This window comes from Sphaerodactylus townsendi, linkage group LG07 (genome assembly GCF_021028975.2).
Source record: "Sphaerodactylus townsendi isolate TG3544 linkage group LG07, MPM_Stown_v2.3, whole genome shotgun sequence".
NCBI classification, from domain to species: Eukaryota; Metazoa; Chordata; class Lepidosauria; order Squamata; family Sphaerodactylidae; genus Sphaerodactylus; species Sphaerodactylus townsendi.
The window spans coordinates 69,411,012-69,432,673 of NC_059431.1; positions in this window are offsets into that span (position 1 = coordinate 69,411,012).

Below are 21,662 nucleotides of genomic sequence, written 5' to 3' on the forward strand. Positions count from 1 at the left end.
AAGGTGATTGCATAATAACTCAATGGTTAAAACTCCATGAAATATCACAAGGTGTAGGGGTGAGCCCGCGAACCCAGCAGAACCGTAGAAAGAGCGCCTGGCATGCCGGTGCCGGCTATGGCCTTCTGGGCACACAAGCTCCCCCACCCCCCAGTCCCCCGTGAGTCACAGGTCATGAGATGCCTGACTCACGGTCACCAGATGTCCCAGACAAAGGGACAAAGGGGCTCTTGCCCTCCAGGTGTGGATTAGACCCAGACGTGGATGCTTCCTCCTGCACATATAGCAGCCCTATGAGATCATGCATCACATGATGATCTCCCCGCTTCTCCGGGCCTCCTGCCTCCCGTCCGCCCATCGCGTTGCCCCCCCTCTTGTAAACCCTAATAAAAGCGAGAACCCGAAGCCTAGCACACAAGGCAGAGTTGCCAGGATCACGGGATCCCGCGCTTCCTGCCTCTGGCTCTCTCCACCAGATGAAATCTCCGCGTCTCGTCTCTTCATTGGGGCCTCGTGGGCAAGACTACAAGCTGGTGCCAAAACCCGGGAATCCTCGAACCTCCACCCTGCTTACCATCGCCTGGGAAAGGGCTTCTCGGTACCGATCGTCTGCTGGATCGGGCGCATCCAGGGACTCCACCCCCTCGGTAATCCCACCATCCGGGCTGGATTGGCGCATCCAGGGATTCGCGTTCTAGGACACTCTCTCACTTGATCTAACCACCGGTGGCATGGGCGCTTTGTAAAAGCATCGGGTTTTGACAAGCACGTTAGCTGAACTGAAAGCGCCAGCGAAACGCCGGCAGGGTTCTCTGTAAAGAGAGGGGAGCTGCGCCAATTGGTTGAGGAGATTGATAGGCAATGTCCATGGTACCCAGAAAGGGGGACATTCAATCTTAAGGACTGGGAAAACATCGGGTGCACTCTGCACAGTAGAGAGCTCTCGCGCGCCGATGTCACTGCTACTGGCTGCGGAGACAATGTTATGTCGCCATCAGCCTGCAGTGTCCACGGTGCTCCTTTGCCATGGGATCTCCCTCCTTTTGATCTTTTCACCTACAGTTTCAAGCCCTCCGAACTTTCTCTATCCACTCGCTAGCAGGACGCTTCGTCCTTCTCCCCGCTTCACTTGCTCCCTCTCCCGCTTTCAAACTCTCTCCCGCCAGGTTTCAGCGGCCCTGCCGCCTCCTCCTTTTGCTCCTCCTTCTGCTCCGCTTCCCTCCCGCTTCCTCGAAGCTTCACCACACCTCCTCACAATGCCACATAATGGCGCGAGTTTCAAAACTCTGGCAGAGCGTATTTACCACGATCTGCGGAGGAAGGAAACCCTGACGGAAGATGAAGCCGACCTCCTCGCCATGTGCCCCGTCCCACTTCACCGACCATGTGGGGGAAGATGGCATCACCTGTAGCGAAAGCTGTCGCAGCATCGCCCCATAGATTACAACGTACTCACCGAACCCCCGCGAAGGCAAAGCTTATAGCCACTGATTTGCAGCGGGAGTGAAATGCCGACAGAAGAAAAACGCCAACATTCTGGCACCATGCCCAGTCCATCTCGCTAACCAAGAGGACTGGGCTTAACCTTGAGACCTCCGCAAAATGCCCCATAGCCAATCTACATGGCAGGGAGGCCTGGGAAGGAAGATACCCGCAAGAATGGCCTTAAGCCTAGAGTCCTTCATATAAAGAAGAAGCCCCCTTGGCCCCTCCAGCCGCAAGGTTTAAGCCAGATCTTCATAGTCTCTGAGCATATGCGTAAAAGCTCCCAAGCTCAATGCTCCCAGTACCAGGAAAATCGTCAGTACCCCAGGGAGAGCAGGGATCACAGCCTGCAAAGGGACCGCCCTGCGGGACCCAGAGAGTAAGCTCCCCAAATTCAGCTGTAACCATCTTCGCAAAATCCCACACGTGCGTGCCTCTGAAGACCAGAATGAGCCAGTTCGGAATCAAGCTCATAGAGAACAAAGGCCTGCACAATCCCCCCATCGACTCTCACCTAAACCCCTTTCTTTCACAGCAAAAGGAGAGCCGTTGGCTCCGCCCCCTCCAGGAAAGGGGGGGAAGGGAAGCCCGGATGTTTCCAGCTCATGTTATTTCCTCCTAGATATGCCTCCAGTTGTATGTTCAATAAAAATGATCCAGCTTGGAAACACCTCCTACAGGATTAGGACAGAAGACTAACCCCAATTCCTTTTCAGCCCTGCTTATATTGACTGAATTGCCTTGTTTTATATATGCTTATGTATGCTTATGTATATTCTGTGTGTCTTGCCCCCTCTAAAGAGACCCCTAAAGTTTTCCCTTCATGAGAGGGGCTCTTCCATTGCTTCTAAGCTGTATTCTTGTGCTTGAATCTAAAGTTTTCCTCCTTTTGATTATGTGTGCCTATGCCTTGAAAGGTTTCACCCATTATGGTATCAGCCTTTAAAGGGACACAGTGCTCCCTGGGATGCCAGTGGAATCTGCTTCAAACCACCTCCATCTTAGTTTTAACCCTCAAGCTTCTTCTTGCTGCTTTTCCTTGAGAACCTTTTCCTTCGTCTATCTGAGCCTACACTGCCACATTGGCGTGGCGCAAGTTTATATGTGAAGCCAGAATTATTTCCATGCTCCCACATTTTCTGCTGAGTGCCACCTGGCTAGTCACAGTGCCAGAGGGGTCTCTCAGCCCCACCTATCTCACACAGTCTCCACTGTGAGGATAGGAAGTGAATTCCAACCAGCTAGGATCTCCTTACAGGAGGGCAAGGTAAGGTTAACTTCCAAGCCCTCCCCCCTCCCTTTTCTTTTTCATTGCCTTTTGCACTCTCTCTCCCTCTCTGCCGCCCCCTGGCTGAAGTTTGAAGTTGCAGCCAGGAACATTCCTGATAGGTTAACCTTTGGAACTCTCCGCTGTTTCCAGCCACCTGATTGTTATCGGAACATGCCTTCTCTCACAGCCTTGCTCTTGAGAGTCACTGAACTTGCAATGCTAAAGACTATCAGTAGCTCTCCCTACGCTCTTGAGAAATCCATGGACTCTAACACCATTGCTCTGCAGCTTTGGTAGTCAGCAAGAGCCATGCATTGGACAATTATGCAGCCACGGGCTGCCTCCCTTCCGTACATCATCCAGCTTATGTATCGTTTAGCAATGTTTATTGTTTACTGTAACCCAACTGATCGTTGAAGTTATTGCATGCCTTGATTTTAGAAGTTATGTTATTTGTTGTTGTTACATCCCGCTTCATCTTTCCGCTGGGACTCTCTGCTGTCTCAGCCGCCTTACCATCATCTTGCTCTCAGGCTCCGCCCCTGGGATTTCCAGGCGCCGCCACCGCTTCTGCCCTTCGGACCCTTCTCGCCTGAGCAACGCGGGCAAGCTGCTCTTCCCGAGGCAGAGTAGGAGCTCGTGACTTCTCCTGTGGGAAACCCAGGCTTGTTTCCTGTAACGCCAAGACTGTCGTAGTCGCTCTGGCTCGGGCGCTCTTTGGCGTAAGTCCATCAACCCCACCTCGACGGGTTCTGGATGCTCTGGCCTCCGGGCAGCAAGAGCTTCGGCTGTTTTAATCTTTAAACAACGCGTCAGCTATTGATTGCTTATTGTTGTTAGTTCATATGAAGGTGCTGCGGAGTTGCAAGATGCTATAATTTTTGTTAAATTCTGCATTGGTTTGATTGTATGCCTTGTTGCTGAAGCCTTTTCTATGTAATGTATTCCCAGCCTTGCTTATACGAGTAAGAGACCCTTTGACTTTCCCCTACGTCGCAACCAGGTCCTCATGTTGCACAAACAGCTCAGCCAGCTTGAGCAAGTTCCTGGGGAGGCAAGCATCCCCCTAAATTGCCCCAACTGATTCGGCTTCCTTCCTAAAACATAGAAAACAGGGAGATGTAGGGGTGAGCCCGTGAACCCAGCAGAACTGTAGAAAGAGCGCCTGGCATGCCGGTGCCGGCTACGGCCTTCTGGGCGCACAAGCTCCCCCACCCCCCAGTCCCCCGTGAGTCACAGGTCATGAGATGCCTGACTCATGGTCACCAGATGTCCCAGACAAAGGGACAAAGGGGCTCTTGCCCTCCAGGTGTGGATTAGACCCAGATGTGGATGCTTCCTCCTGCACATAGCAGCCCTATGAGATCATGCATCACATGATGATCTCCCGCTCTCCCGCTCTCCTGCCTCCCGGTCCGCCCACGTTGCCCCCCCTCTTGTAAACCCTAATAAAAGGAGCCCGAGCCTAGCACAAGGCAGAGTTGCCAGGATCACGGGATCCCGCGCTTCCTGCCTCTGGCTCTCTCCACCAGATGAAATCTCCGCGTCTCGTCTCTTCATCGGGGCCTCGTGGGCAAGACTACAACAAGGGAAAATTATAGGATCAGTATATAAGTATATGGTAGAGGATAAAGAATTTATGATAAGAACTTTAAATCAAAAATGGGAGAAAGAAAATATTTTAGATGAAGAAAAAATAGAAAGAATCATGGAGAGTATGAAGAAGTTAAAGATTGAAAAATATGTGGAACTAGAAAGAAAGATTATACTTAAATGGTACAGAACCCCAATACAACTAGCCTACATGATTAAAGGATTAAGCCCAAAATGTTGGCATTGTGGAGAAAAAGGAGCATATTACACTCATATGTGGATAGAATGTAAAATGGTGAAAAAGTTTTGGGAAAATATATTGAAATATGTAGAACAGTTAGTAAAAGTAAAAATTGATATAAACAATGATTTATTAATTGTGGGGATAATGGATGATAAAAGAGTGAATAGAAGTTTGGAACCAATGTATAAAATAATGATTAGAGCAGCACACGCAGTGTTGGCGTTGGGCTGGAAAGATAATAAAATGGCGTTGGGCTGGAAAGATAATAAGATAATAAAAAATGGACAGTTTCAAAATGGATGGAATACATATGAGAACAAATACAGTTAGAGATCTACTGACAAAAATACTGACAAAAAATAAACTATGGGAAGAAAAGATGGAAGATATTATGAAATTATGGACAGTGTTTGAAACATGGATGGAAGAAGCCGGATTTAACAAAGAACTATGGAATAAGAGAATAAGAAGAATGAATCTCCTGCTGCTTGCATAAAATAATCAATAGAAAAGGGGGGAGGGGGGAAAGGAAAAATGTATAGATGAAATGAAGATATTGATTGTAACAAATGTATGAATATTCTATACAATAAAAAATTTATATGTATATATAAATCCTGGTGGTTGTTCCATGTAGATTTCTTCCTTTATTTCTCTATGTAAAAAGGCAGTTCTTTACATCTAGGTCAGTGATGGCGAACCTTTTGAGACCGAGTGCCTGGGGCAGAGCAAGGGAAAACTGCGTCTAGGGCACATGTGCACCCTGCGCCCCTGCTTGCCCCCACCCTGCCTTGGAACACCCAAAACATCCCCGTCACACCCCTGGAATGCCCTCGCCACACCCCCGCAGGGTCACACACCCAGTGCATTGCGCACCCCTCGCCCCCTTGACACTATGTCACTGCTGTGCCCAAACTGGAGCGATGACACGCATGCCCACAAAGAGGGCTCTGAGTGCCACCTCTGGCACCCATGCCATAGGTTTGCCACCACTGGTCTAGGTGCTCAACTTGCATCTTTCTTGCAGCTGTGATGCTCAAGAGTAGTGAGTTTGACTATTGGTGAAAGGATTTCATTGCAGTCTTCTCCAAATTTTTGAGTATACCCTTTTGCAACCAATCTTGCCTTGTATCTTTCCACTTTCCCTTCTGCATGATGCTTGGTCTTGAAGAACCACTTGCATCATACTGCATTCTTTCCAGGTGATAGTTCTGTAAGTGTCCATGGGTTTTTTAAGTTAATGCTTCATTCTCTTATTCTGTGGCTTTCCTCAACCTCTCCGCTTCTCTAGCAGGCATCTTCACAATTTACTCCCATATGTAGGACTCTGGAACCATTGCTGCCTTCACAAGACAAGTATATCTCAAAGGTAGTATGCCCATGTTTGTTCTGCTGAACACATGAGGTTTGCAACCTTTGCTGGTTGAGTAGGCTCTGCAGATGTTCCATGTGTTCTGTCCATAATGTTTTCATACTTAGGTGCTTCATGAGTGCTATCCATTACATTCAGATAGACTTCATCTAACTGTTGCACTTGATTTTGCTCCACTGAGATGAAATCACTGAAATCTGCTTTCATCAACATAAATTGCATCACAAATCTTTAATTCATCAGTCTTAGGGTTAAGGATTCTGTGTCCCCTGCACTGCTGAGCATGTCCTATGAAAATACCTTCTTAGGTTCTGAGATCAATCTTCAAATGCTTTTCCTTAGAAATGTAAGCAATTTTTTTTGATCCAAACACTCTCAAATGGCTCACATAAGGTTTCTGCTCAAACCAACATTCATAAAGCATCTTATCAGCTCTCTTAGTTGGCAGTTTGTTTTGCAAATAAGTTGCTGTATTAATGGCCTCTGCCCAATATTTATCTGGTAGTTTGGCCTCAAACAACATACATCTGGCCATTTCAGTAAGGGATTTATTCTTTCTTCCAGCCTGGGAGTTCATTTCTAGGCACTTGATGTTCAATCCCATATTCAGTCAATAATGCTTTCATTTCATTTGAGGAATATTCTCCCCCCATTGTCTGAGCATAAGGCCACTGAGGTCCTTTGGAATCTGTTTTTGACTAATGCAAGGTAAGCTTTAAATTTACTCAGAACTTTGTTTTTATGTCTGAGGAAATACATCAAAGTATATTTTGAAAAGTCAGCTACAAATGTGAGGTAATATTTGCTACCTGATAGTGTCTCTGTTATTAAAAGTCCACTTACCTTTTATGAATAAGCTCCAGAGGGTAGTTTGCTTTCCCCTTGCTGGGTTGCTTTGCAGAGCTTGGTCATACACCCTTAACTTTAAGAAACATTTCATAACCTTTTTCATGCTGAGAGCAGTTACCAATTTGCATATTCTTTAGTTAGATTCTGGCTCTCAAGTTGTTTTGTTGCTTCAAATGATCTATGGCCCAGTGTCTGTGCCACAAATTTAAACAATGTCTGTTATTACACTTCTGAACAAGACTCAGTTTCTCTGTTTGTAAATGCAGAAAATACAGCTCATTTTGCTTAGTTCCTTGGGTCACTAATTCTGAGTCACCAAACATTAAATATGCATCATCAAAGGAAACAGAGAAGCTTTTTTCTTTAAAGCACTTGTAGAGATCAAATTATTTGCAAGTGAGGGTACATAAAGGCACTCTGTAGTAGTAATTTATTTCACAGATCCTCCTGCAAGAGCACACTTTATGGTCAGCATTCCAATCCCCTCTGTTTTCGTCATCTCATCATTTGCAATGTAGAATGACTCTTTCTTAATCTCATCCAAAAACTCAAACAAGCTTTTATCTCCACAAAGGTGTTTACTAGTTCCACTGTCTAAAATCTAAGTATTTGGCTTTATTTCTCCAGATTTCACCACAAAAGACTTCTTAGATAATGTCTGTTTGCCTGCACTCTCAGTACTGCTGGTGTGAGAAGAACCATGCTGATGATTTTAATGCTCATTGTTATAAAACCCAAATGGCACCCTCGCTGTCAAACTTCAGTGCAGTCTGAGCACTGACTTGTGAAATCACCCATTTTATTACATGCATGAAAGATTTCTTGTCTTGATCAGAAAGATTTCTTGTTGCGTATAGCTAATGCTTGTAAATTATTTGTGCTTTGAATAAACTTTCTGCATGTACATTCGTCTCTCAGTTTATTAATTACTTCTGCTAAAGTTAAATTTTCTTTACTCTTAATTATAGTCCACAAGTTTTCATAGCTTTTTGGCACTGAAATTAACTAAGATAGGATAAGATTTATTGTTGGGGTCAATTGACCCATAAAACATACATACAGCAGAAAACAGTATTCGGTCAACAATAACAAACACATCCATAAATTAAAGGAAAAAAAGGGGTAAGGTTCCTTAGGAGAGAAATGTTACAACAGGGGAACAGCTGCTTGATATCTCTGGTTTTAATTCTGAAAATTTCTGCCAGAAATTTTGCAACCTCTAACGTGATCCTAAAGTTTTTCCTCTTCTAACAAAAAATGTATGTGGGATTGTTCTATATTGCCTCTAAATTTGGACAATATAAGACGGAATCCTCTGTTGATGCTTACAATGATAAACTTGTGGTAAGATTTTGATATCCTGAGAGTTACAAGACCATAGTCTGAGATGATAAGGAACACCTGTGAGCCTACCATGAAGGTTTTCAAATGGAAATAGATTTAGCCTTGCTTTTGTGAACAATCATCAATAGTGAAAAACTGTCAGTGTTTTCAAGTAGTTAGCAAAACAGAATGGAACCAGTGGTGCACTGCTAATCAGTAGGAGGACCTTATATCTCCAGGGTTTATTAATCAGGAGGAACCTTGGTATCTCCAAGTTGTAATATATTTCATTATCTCTGTAGGAGGGACTCTTGGTACTCAGGATGCGGGATTGCTTATCAGTTCTCAGCATGGCCAATTGGCCATGCTGGCAGGGGCTGATGGGAATTGTAGTCCATAACATATGGAGTGCCAAAGGTTTGCCACCACAGGCCTAAATGGTGTCCAGGAGCATGACCACCTCCCTGCCCCCCAGATCCCTGCCCCTGGTGCCCCACTTACGAAAGCCAGCAGGGTTAGGGTTAGGGCAGCTCGAATGGGCACCACAGCGGCAGGCTTGCTCCTGGGTTGCTGGGCCAGCCTATGCCACAGCACCCTCCTGGGCCACCTGCCACAGTATCCTGCACCCTGCTCTCCCTTCAGGCCAGCTTCTGCCCTCCCACTGCAGTGGGTGGCCCAGGTGGGCACCATGGCCACGTGCCACTGAGTTCTGCTCCCTGCCGACCTGCTTCTGCCCTCCCCAGGGCCTGAGGAGGGCAGGAACCGGGATGCAGGTAGGATAGGGCACTACAGTCACCCACCGCCTGTCCAGCTCCCTTGCCTCCCTGCAGGTCAGTTTCTGCCTTCCCCATGACCTCAGGAGGGCAGCAGCCAGCCTGTAGGGAGGCCGGGAGTGGGCGGGGCTTGGAAGCATGTGGCTTGGACATGCACCATTCTGTCATATGGGGAGAGTGATAAAACAGCATGCGCCTGGGGACATGGGATACCCCATTAGCAGCGCACCACTGAATGGAACCACATACATTATATGAAAACAAGTCAGGGACCAAACAGTATTGGTACCAGAGATCAGTTGTAGTAATAGTCCATAATCTCTGCTCTTGAGATTGTGATGTCATACTGTTCTGCCCCCCAAGTGAATCTGTTTTTGGTGCCCTGTACTTGGCTAGGACAGAGTGGGGGAGACACAAGCCAGGTTCAACAGTTCAACAATAGGTTTATTACTTAGAAGAATCAACACCCTAACTCCTCCCTTGGGTCTATCTAAATCAGAGTATTTGCTTGTCTTGAGTGGATTTGGAGCTGTAGATTGTGTCTTCTCTTGGCTGCTTTCAAGAAAGTCCACTGTGTCTTGCTTCCTTTTAGTTCTTTCAGTCTTTCTCTGGTTCAAATTGCTGTTAACCTTAACTTGTGCTCTATGAACCACCATATATGTCATGAATAATCCAGTCTCCAACTACCCTTGGCACCTCGCTCTGACTGACTGGCTAGAACTGAAACAGGGGATTGCTGGGTAAAAAAGAAAGACTGCCTATTGGGAAATGTCTTAAAGGGACAGGGGCTAACTAAAATACCCTCCCTTACAAGACTTAACAATGATCTAAAACCATGCTAACTATGGGGAAACTGGAGCTTAACAGGGAAATAACAAAAGCCTCTGTGGGGGCATGACAGTACTCCAGAAGAGCTAAAAGAAGAAGAAGAAGAAAGACCTATTGAGGCAGTTTTTCTTGCTGCCAGTTTCATCCAGTTACTGTAACAATATTCTGACCTAAGTTGGTTAGTAAACCTTTGCCCCATGAGAAGATCTTTATTTTGAGCCAAAGGTTTAATGCTGCAGACCATGCTCTATAAGTCAAAGGGTGCTCACCCATTTCTAATAGGAGAACTGCATTTGAAACACAGTAGGGTACCTTGAGGATTGCTTTTATAAATCTAGCTTGAAATTTATCCACCTCCTGAGAGGCTCCACCAATCCATGCTGCTGCAGCATATACCAGTTTGAGCCCCACCTTTGAATTAAAGATTTTTATAGCAGGAGGAGCATAATGCCCCTCTCCCGGGTGGGTGGAGTAAAAGGGTAGAATGGATAATAGACCAATTTAACACATATAGAATTAAGTCATAATTTTCCTAAACCTTTCCAGCTAACTTCATCTGATCAGTTAACTTCAGCATTTCATAGATATGCTGATTTAGATCACCTCTGGCAAATGTTTAACAAGTAGCTGATAATGCAAAAAAATTGTTGCTCAAGGTTTCCTTCCTAAGAGTTTTTCTATGTCCAAACCTCAGCTGCTGTTTCAAAAGTGTCTGCCTCAGTCAATAATTGATCTGATAAAGTTGAAACAATAATACCTGTGGCTTTTTGAGTTCAGTTTGTTCCAGTTTTCATGTCACTGTTCTGGTTTCGGTGTAGAGAAAAAGCTCCATAATTTTTCTGCTGTAGGATTGCTTTAATGGTCAATTTCCATACTGAAAAATTTGCATCTGTTAGTGGTTCTATATGAATACCAGTCCTCTCTCCACAGGAGGCAGTCATCTTCACACATTTTACTTTGTTCCCTTGCTATCTGAGCTTGGGGCAAAAGTTTCCTTTGCCTTTTAATCAGTGCAATGAAATCCTGGGACCATAACCAAAATGTTGGAGTTTACTGCACAGAGAAATTATTAACACACTGATTAAAAGGCTAAAAGATAAATGTTTATTAGAAACTACATTAAGGATAGGAAAGAAGGAAAGATAGCATGCTGGTATCTTGCTAGCTAGGAGGAGTCTCTGCAACAGACTTCCAAAAAGATGCAGGATATTAGACTTGAGAGTACCAGTCTAAGGACAGACAAGAGGTGACATAAAAGGACAGAGGGGTCACTAACTTTACAGCCCTTTCTAGCTGACCACTTGCTCACTCCCTGCTGGGTCTTAGTCTCAGTTCCTTTGCACATTAGACATTGCTGCTTCCAACAGCCATTACATGTATCAAAATACAATTCATACTCCTTTGAAAACAACTGATTAACAACATGCCCAGAGAGACTGACCTCTTGGTTGTGCCCATTTGTTTGGGCCCAGGTGGTTTTTATCTTTCATTGTTTGGTTTTATTGAACCTGCTACTATGAATTGTGAATTGTGACAGTAGAAGTAAATGTTACATCACATCTCATCCTCAGCCAGCCTATCTACTTAACTTTCAACTTCTGTGTTTTCTGGGTGATGAAGAGAGGCTAGAATTGCTCAATGCCTACTTTGTCTCGGTCTTCTGTTGCAAGGAAAACAGTGCTCAACTAGGCATGAACACCAATAACAATTATCAGCAAATTTTGAGTTCTGTTTTTTTTTAACCTGGAAATTTTCAGTAAAGCTGAATAAAGCCAATATCCATTAGCTTTATTTCACTGTTACTGAAAATATTCAGGTAAAAAAAACCACCCTGAACCAATTTTTTTCAATTTTCCCTAGTGGTGGTGGTGGTGGTGATGGAGAGAAATGCCCCTGCCAGTGTTTCCAAGCGAAAGCATTGGCAGATCCTCCAAATCTCTGCTTTGTTCAGCGTGGCATGAAGAATCAGGTTGTCCTCCTAACCATGCTTTCCAAGCTCTGAAGGACTTGGAAAGCACAGGTAGAAGACAAATTTCTCTTTCCTCCACCCCACCACTGGCTCTCATGTTCTCCAGGCCCGATTGTGAAGGTATTTTTCCCTTCCCTGGGCATAAAGGAGGGGTCATTGTGGGAGACAAGGTGTGACTATGAATTTCCTACTTGTGCAGGGGGTTGGATTAGATGACGTTTGGGGTACTTTTGCCTCTATGTTTCTGTGTTTCTCACAGATGAACTTGTACTATACTAAAGAGCTAATCATCTCCTCATTGGGTTTCACATAATTTCCATATTTTTTCTTGTTTCTTCCATTAATTCTTCATTCTCTCTTTATTTTCATTTTCATGCTAAATTAATACACACATTCAGTTAGATGCCTGTTTCTGAGATCTGGCTGTGTGCGTGTTGTAGCAACCAAGATAGTGCACGAAGAGCTCTCATTAAAACAAACAAGCAAGCAAACAAACAAACAAAATAATTATTAGAATTGGCTATTTGGCAGGGAGGGAGAAGGTCAATGACTGAGAAAAATCCATTCTCTGATAGAACCACTAGCCCCTATAACTTCTTTTTGAAGAGGGATTCTGTGCAACCTCATCAAGGAGCAATTCCTGCTTTCACAAACATATACCTGCCTGTTGTAAACCAAATGGAAGAATCTGAAGTAAAACCTGGTCATTCCACAGTGCTGTAAACCAACTACTTCACAATTCTTTTTCAGATATGCCATTTCAATAATCACAGGTCTCCTGGCACCTTACCTGGTCTGTTCCTCAGACACTCATCCCTGGGGACCCTCCACAGCCCTTAAGAAACATCATCAAAGGCAGAGACTAACATGTCATTTTAGGCAAAACCATAGTGATAGATCTGTTCAAGCAATGCATCATAAAACCGGTATCACACATCACAATATTTCTCCCACTTCTATGGGTCGCACTTTGAGGAAGTGATACATCTAATTTAGAGAGATGAGCAAACAAATCCAACATTAATTCAGACAAACAATGAAAAACTATGTCTGTAACTCTGAGATGAGGAAGAGTATTTGAATGTAATATAAGTACTGCAATAGCACCAAGAAAAAAAATAAGAGGAATGAAGTAGAATGAAACAAGATGGTTCTGCTTAATAGCCACTGAAATCAATGACAGGTAAGCAGCAGGACTGCGATTGTAGCGTCAATAAACCCTAATTGATAATTGCTGCTGCTGTGGTATAATAGAGATGAGAATGAGCTATGGATCAGGAAATCTCTGCTTCAAATTTTGCCTCAGTGTTCAGCATGCCAGTGTGTTCCAGCCTTAGCTGTCTAACTGATAAATACTTTCCTCACTCAAAGGCAGTGTCATAAGGATCACAATAAGTGTGTGGAAAGTGCTTTGGGTGCTAGAAAGTGCTGTGCAAATTATGATGGCAATGTGACTATTTAGTGGCTGGGATGATTTTTTTTTTCAGGTAAGGCCACTGATTTCTAGATAGCTTCTGCTGTATAGTGAGAAGTTTGCTAAATGTTAGGAGATTGTGTTTTTCACACTTTCTCTCTTCAACTTGAACTATTATCAAGTGCAATGCAAGTGTTAAGCAGTATTAACTCCCAATGGTAATCATGAACATGCAAAGCAGTAAATATTTATCCTTTCAGCTACCCCCCCCCCTCCATGGCTTAACAGAAGTATACAAATACAGTGCTTTCCTCATATATACTTAATTTTACAGATCAGACCTGCTGCAGTTTCTGACTAACGTACCTTATTTGTTCAGAAAGATTTTATGGTGCTCATAAAATCTCAATTACAGTTTTAAAATAACTGGGAGTTTTTTTGAAACATGATGCTGCCATCTCGGTTCCCAGAGGATATATTAAATTCAAGCAGCAATAACAAATCATTTAAGCAATAAATAAATAACCTGAGACCAAGAGTTGTTAAGAGTTAATAGTCTCCCATACACTCAATAGAGGCTGAGACATCACTCCATTAAAGTGACCCCTGGGGCCATGGGCCAAATTGCACCCAGTTGCTTTGTGGAAGGCATTCATCCCTCACACATTCATTTCCTTCTTTATGTTGTCTCTTTTCATCAGAGAAGGCCCTCTGCAGTCCTTGGGTCCAGAGAACAATTACGGTACAGTCTCAGAGAAAAGAAAGAAAACTGGGGTCATAAATATGTTAAATGGGTGTGTAGGTTTAAGTGGCTTTGTAAAATAAACACGAAGAGACCCTCAGACTAATTAATGAATATGAAGCAGCATGATAGGAATGTTTTAAGGGGAAATTCAAAGACTCTCCCTTCCCACATTGCTAAATCTTTAGAAGGTAGAGTCTATCCACACACACACACACACACGTCATGATGTCTTTCTCATACTGTCTTCAAATATATTCCGATGGGATGATCATAAACTGTCACATGTATTTCCTTAGAACAATTTTCACAAGAAGTGTGGTTTCTGAAATTGCTCACCTGGTAATACAATGCAAATTCAGTTTGATTTTTTAAAGATACACTAGTGGGAGGGGGGGGTTTGTAGCAGGATTCAAGCTTGTGGAGTATACTGGACAGGTGTCCAGGGGATAAGGGAAGATTCCACTGGGATGCAAATATATTCTTCTGATGGAGTTAATTTCGAAGGGTCATTTCAGAGGCAAGATAGAAAATTTTAGTTCAAGATGTAATAGAACTGAGGGAGGGTGAATGTTACAAGTTTGTCCCAGCCTCCGAGAAATTATGTTAAAGATGTAGCATAATTTCTCAGTCATGTGTGGACATACAGATAGCTAGTTTACATAGGACACAAATACAATTCTAAAGAATGAAACTCATAAGGTCAGAAGAAATAATGAAGGGCACAATTATATTGGAAGTCAAAATACTGTCATTCAGAAATAGAATTTGTCCCCTTAATATGAAAATAATCATGTGCACTAAAGGAAAAAATCTTTACCACACTTACTATAGAGGAAGCCATATTGAGCTCAGTAGGTTTTTCATCTGAGAGGTGCCAGATTATGAGGGAAAAGATAGACAATCCTTAGTGAAATCCACCGGACCAATTCCTTACTTCCCTCAACTAGTCTGCGTAAATCACTCCCATGCTCTGTTCCTACAGTGTCCACTGCAAATTAATTATTCCAGTGTGGATTAAATTGGAGAAACATTTACTTATAGATGTCTTCCCCTTGGTTCTCATAATAGTTCTGAGAGATAGATGAACACTTTGCCAGTGCTGGGTTTGCCAACAGTGATTTCCCATGCAAGGAATATACGCTGAGATATGTGGTAGATTACCCAGGATGATAGCAACCATAGTGGCTATTTCTTCACAAAACAAACTCCCCTTGGCCAATGAAGTCCCTACAACAGTCTGCTCCTCTCCACTCTACGCCAAAATCAACATTCATAGGAGTATTATCTTGATCTGAGCTAGGACCTATCCTACTGTCCGCACTTTAACTCCAGAAATAAATATTTGGGCATTATTTTAATTCTCTCATTCTGCACCTTCACAGAGGAGAAACCCATTAGGACTCAGCATTTCTTCTAGGGTGGAAAAAGGGGTGTAACCCTCCCTTAGCAAGCCCTCCTCTCTAGCGACGCCAGTATCCAGGTGGAATTACAGCTCATCTAGAATTCTCCAGAATACAGAGATCAGTTCCCCTGGGAAAAAATTGATGCTGTGAAGGGTAGACTCTTCCCTCAGACAGTAGACACCCTGCAGCAGCTGGGATTCTTGCCTGCAGTAGGAGAATGTGAAGAACTTAAGGGAGTGGCTGAGATTGTGGGAGAAGAGAAGGCCAGTCAGGCAGCTATAAGAGAGTTTCAACCAGGGAATAAGGCAGAGGTGAATGTAAGCAGAATCAACAGAACAATGCAAAGCTGAAGGTCAGATTGATGATGGGTATGGACCAAATGTTAATGGCCTTGATGGTATTCCCACCATTTAATTTGGATTTCAAAATTTTCCTAACCCTCTGCTTGTATTCTCTGCTGACCACAGTCTTCACTTGCCCGTGCTTGATGCAAAAAACAGCTGCAAAATGACCAGGTATTTATAAGCTTCCTTTTGGTTGCACTTGACTAGTTGACCATCAGGCATTTCTATGCTATCATGCTCAATTATCTTGCTGCTCTTTTTCGCCAAAGTGGCACTTTTTTCCAGGCCAAACTCCACCAAAATGTCTGTGCTGAATATTCAGACTGTGTTCACTCATGACTGGATTTCTGTGTCTGATTTCCCATAGAGTTTCAAATCGTCCATGTATGGCAAATGTGAGATTTTTTCTGAGTCTTTGTCCATTTGATATCACAACTTTGTTTCCTTTGAAATCACTGTTAGTGGGATCATGGTGATAAACAGTAAGGATGATAGTGAATCACCTTGGAAAATTTGTCTCTTAATGTTGACTGCTCCACAGTTTTTATTTCCAACTGTCTGTTCCCTTCTCCACTGTCTTGTCGCTTTTTCAGTGAATACTCATATATTTTTGCTGTCACCAATTGTTTCCAAGCATTTCATGATACAACTATGGGGCAGTGAGTTGGATGCCTTCTTGTAACCAATCCAGACCATATGGAAATTCATTTTTTAATTCTTGCAGTTCTGTTATTATTTGGTCTATTAGGAGTTCAATATTTGTACCCCTGCTCCTCCTTTTGTTTTCTTTTTGTTCCACTGACAGGATGTCATTCACTTCCAAGTAGTCCATAATGTTATCTGCTAGTATGCTGGTAAGTCGGTTGAACATTGTACGTAAGCATTTTGTACCCTGTATTTCCCAGGTGGTGTTCTTTTGGATATTTTTGAATTGTATGACTTCCCAGTTGTTATCCATTCATCAATTTCATCATTTTGCATGGTTTCACTGAACTGCTTGGCCACTGTCTGGTGTAAACTGGTCAGGTATTTGAGCTAGAAACCATGCAGTTGTTAATGACCAGGTGATGTCCAATTTTTCACTTTCTTGACTCGATTATTATCATATCAGTTATTATTTCCAGTTCTTGCATTTGTTTTTTGCCAACACCTTTCTCAAAATCTTTTATCCGTGGTGCCTTCTTGTTGTAATCTGTGGTATATTTGCCTGGGACATGGGGTAACCCATGTACCAGGGGGCAACTAATCTGGTCACGTGGGGGACGCAAAATCGGCCCCCACAGATGTTTTCTTCACACTGTGGCTGCTGTGCAGGGAAAAGGGGCTTGCCATGGTGTAGCCAGTTTCTCTTCCCTGCTCAGCAGCCCCAGTGCAAGAGAAACTCACTCTGCGGGTGCAAGGAACCGGGAGAGAAGCCTGCTGGCTTCTCTTCCAGCCCCTCTTGTGCCACCGGTGCAGGGACGGGGAGAAAAGCCAGCTGGCTTCTTTTCCTGCCACTCTCCCGCCGCCAGTGCAGGAATGGGGAGCCTGCTGGCTTCTCTTCCCATCCCTGCACTGGTGACATGAGAACTCGCGCCTTGGATGAAAGGGACAGGGAGAAAAGCCAGCCAACTTCTCTTCCCGCCCCTCTCGCGCTGCTGGTCTAGGGATGGGGAGCCGTCCAGCTTCTCTTTCCATCCCTGCATCAGCGGCACGAGAGAAACTTGCACCGTGGGTGCTGCTGGGCAGGGAAGAGGTGCTGGCTGCAATGCAGCCAGCTTCTCTTCCATGCCCAGAAGTCCTGGCAGAAAGAATCCCTCAGCCCTGCCAGCTCGGTTAAGTGCGGGGTAAGGGGTGGGGCAAGGCTCTGCAACTCACAGGGCGTCATGCCATACTGCACAGGGGCACCCGGAGGGGGTTTTATCCAGGTGCCATATTGCTCCCATATGCCTCTGATTGTAATCCTTCTCATTTTCCCATAGATCTTTCCAAAACCGAAGTGTTGCACTGTTCTCTGTTTTTTGCTTTCAATATTGCATTGACGCTTTGGTAGAAGTGCCTTTGGTGTAATCAAAATTGCTGATTTTGTCTGTACTGGATAAAGCTTGCTTCATATATTTTAATTTTTCCCATTGGGGCTATTATTTTGTGTTTGGTGGTCTCCAACGCTTCTTCAGTTTTTCTGTTACATTGAGTTCTCGGGCGCAGTCCTAGATTACGACTATGTTCAGTTTTAAGTATCGGGTTTTTGATCCAATTTTGGGAACAATATATGACTGAATAAATTAAATAAAAATAAAAGTTAGTGTTGTGGTTCAAGCAAGGGCAAGGGTTAAGGTAAAACCCCAAAACCAAAAATTGACCATTGCCCAGACTGTGCCCTAGAACTCAACATAACACTGAGGCAGGTCCGAGACTCTGCTCTTTCATAAACCCTAACCCTAACTTATTATTGTTATTTAAATGATTCAGTCATAAATTATTCCCAAGAATGTGACAAAAGATAAATTAAATTAAAAATAATTTAAAAGGGTGAGGGTTAAGGCAAGGACAGGGGCTCAGGCTTGCCTCAGTGTAACATTGAGTTCTAGGGTGCAGTCTGAGAATAGGGCAACAGTCAGTTTTAGGTTTCGATTATTTGTTACAATTTTAGGAACAATTTATGACAGAATAAATTAAATAAAAATAAAAAGTTAGGGTTAGGGTTAAGGCAAGGGCAGGGGCTCAGGGCTGCCTTAGTGTTACGTTGAGTTCTAGGACGCAGTCCAATAATATCACAATCATTAGTTTTAGGTTTCAGGTTGTTGTTACGAATTTGGGGACAACTTATGACAGAACTAGCGGGGCCTGGCCACGCGTTGCTGTGGCTTATTGTGGTGAAATGGGAAAGGAACAGTAGCAGCAAATCAATTGCAGAGGCCAGCAGTATGTGCTCATGCAAACACGCAGCCTGATACTGTGCGATGTCATTGATGTGTGTGCCCGCATTCCTTGGGGGTGGGGGAATGGAAAGGCACCACTCCCACACATCTAGTCTGGCTGGTCATGATCCTTTACCTGGGAGTAAGTTTGGTTGGTGGCAATGGGTGTCGCTTCTGAGGAAACCCTCCGAGGGGCACGACGCAGCCATTCAAAGTATGTCACGGTTGCTGTACCAAGCTTACTCCTGAGTAATGCGTGCCTGGTTTTCTTAACTGTAACCGCAGTATTCAGGGAATCTAGCGTGCCTGGCCCCTCCCTCCCGTCCCTTGCATGTCGCCTCTCACTCTCTTCTCACCCTCACTTCTCTTCCCTTGCATGCCACCCCTCCCCCTCCTTCCCTTTCCCTCAGCTAGGGTGGGTGGGTCATATCAAGATGCTGGGCCCCCTGCCTCCCCTCCCTTGCATGCCACCCCTCACTCTCTCCCCTCTCTCACTTCTTTTCCCTTGCATGCATCCCCTCAGTCCCTTTCCTCTCCCTCCTTCTCTTCCCTTGCATGCCACCTCTCCCTCTCCCTCCCTCCCCTCTCCCTCATGTGTATGTGTGTGCATGTGTTTCACTTCCACTCGAGTTATTGCCTATGTACTGTTTTCACTGCTCATCTCTGGCCATCTGAGTGAACATTCTAAACTGCACGAACATTCTAAGGGTGACAGTTACACATAGGCAGCTGCATGTCATTCACCATGGAGTGCCAGGAAAAAGGTGTTTTACCTGGGCCAGGTGTGAAATTTCAGGAATGTGAACATCTAAAAACACTCTCACCTGGATGACTATAGTGGCTGGGAATTTTTACAGGAATTGGCCCAGCAGTTACTGAGTTATACTATCATGAACAAAAACACTGTTAGCTTTATATATATATATATTAATTTAATTATATATAATATATAATTAAATAAAAAATAAAAAGTTAGGGCTGACACATTCAATATTGTGTTGACACTTTGGTAGAAGTGCCTTTGGTCTAATCAAAAGTGCTGATTTTGTCTATACTGAATAATGCTTGCCTCATATCTTTCAATGTTTCTCACTGTGGCTATTATTTTGTGTTTGGTGGTCTCCAACACTTCTTTAGTTTTTTTGTTACATTGAGTTATCGGGTGCAGTCCTAGAATAGGACAATGGTCAGTTTTAGGTATCGGGTTTTTGTTACAATTTTGAGAACAATTTGTGACTGAATAAATTAAATAAAAATAATGAATTAGGATTAGGGTTAAGGCAACGGTAGGGGCTCAGGCTTGCCTTAGTGTTACATTGAGTGCTAGGGGGCAGTCCGAGAATAGGGCAATGGTCAGTTTTAGGTTTCGGGCTTTTGTTCCAATTTTGGGAACAATTTATGACTGAATAAATTAAATAAAAATAAAAAATTTGGGTTGCAGTTCAAGCAAGGGCAAGGGTAACACCCCAAAACCAGAAATTGACCATTGCCCTTTTCTCAGACTGTGACCTACAACTCAATGTATCACTAAGGGAAGCCCGAACTCCTGTACATGCCTCAACCATAACCCTAACTTCCTATTTTTATTTAATTTTTTCAGTCATAAATTGCTCTCAAAATTGTTCTAAAAACCAGAAACTTTAAACTGACCATAGCTTTATTCCCAGACTGTGCCCTAGAACTCAACGTAACACTAAGGCAAGCCTGAGTTCCTACCGTTGCCTTAACCCTAACCCTAATTCATTATTTTTATTTAATTTATTCAGTCATAAATATTCCCAAGATGGTACAATAAAATAAAATAAAATAAAAATAATAAATTAGGGTTAAGGTTAAGGCAAAGACTGGGGGTCAGGCTTGTCTCAGTGTACCGTTGAGATCTAGGGTGCAATCCGAGAATAGAGCAACGGTCAGTTTCAGATTTTGGGTTTTTGTTACAATTTTGGGAACAATTTATGATGGAATAAATTAAATAAAAACAATGAATTAGGGTTAGGGTTAAAGCAACGGTAGGGGTTCATGGTTGCCTTAGTGTTAAGTTGAGTTCTATGGCAAAGTCCGAGAATAGGGCAATGGTCAGTTTTAGGTTTCAGTCTTTTGTTCCAATTTTGGGAACAATTTATGACTGAATAAATGAAATAAAAATAATGAATTAGGGTTAGGATTAAGCCAAAGAATGGGGCTCAGGCTTGTCTCAGTATAATGTTGAGTTCTTGGGCGCAGTCCAAGAATAGAGCAACAGTCAGTTTTAGGTTTCGGGTTTTTGTTACAATTTTGGGAACAATTTGTGACTGAATAAATTAAATAAAAATAATGAATTAGGGTTAGGGTTAAGGCAACGGTAGGGGCTCAGGCTTGTCTCAGTGTAATGTTGAGTTCCAGGGTGCAGTCCAAGAATAGGGCAACGGTCAGTTTTAGGTTTCAGGTTTTTGTTACAAATTTTAGAACAATTTGTGACTGAATAAATTAAATAAAAATAAAAAATTCAGGCTGCGGTTCAACCAAGGGCAAGGATTAAGGTAAAACCCCGAAACCAAAAATTGACCATTGCCCTTTTCATGGACTGCGACCTAGAACTCAATGTAATACTAAGGGAAGCCCGAGCCCCTGCACTTGCCTGAACCCTAACCCTAACTTCCTATTTTTATTTAATTTTTTCAGTCATAAATTGCTCTCAAAATTGTTCTAAAAACCCGAAACTAGAAACTGACCATAGCCTTATTCCGAGACTGTGGCCTAGAACTCAACCCATCACTAAGGCAGGCCCAAGACCCTGCTCTTTCCGAAACCCTAACTTATTATTTTTATTTAATTTATTCATTCATTTATATTCCCAAGATTGTACCAAAAATAAATTAGATAAAAATAATAAATTAGGGTTAGGGTTAAGGCAAGGTCAGGGGATCAGGCTTGCCTTAGTGTTATGTTGAGTTCTAGGGTGCATTCTGAGAATAGGGCTATGGTCAGTTTTAGGTTTTGGGGTTTTGTTAAAGTTTTGGGAACAATTTATGACTGAATAAATTAAATAAAAAATAAAGAATTAGGGTTAGGGTTAAGGCAATGGTAGGGGTTCATGCTTGCCTTAGTGTTATGCTGAGTTCTGGAGCACAGTCTGAGAATAGAGCTGTGGTCAGTTTTATGTTTCGTGTT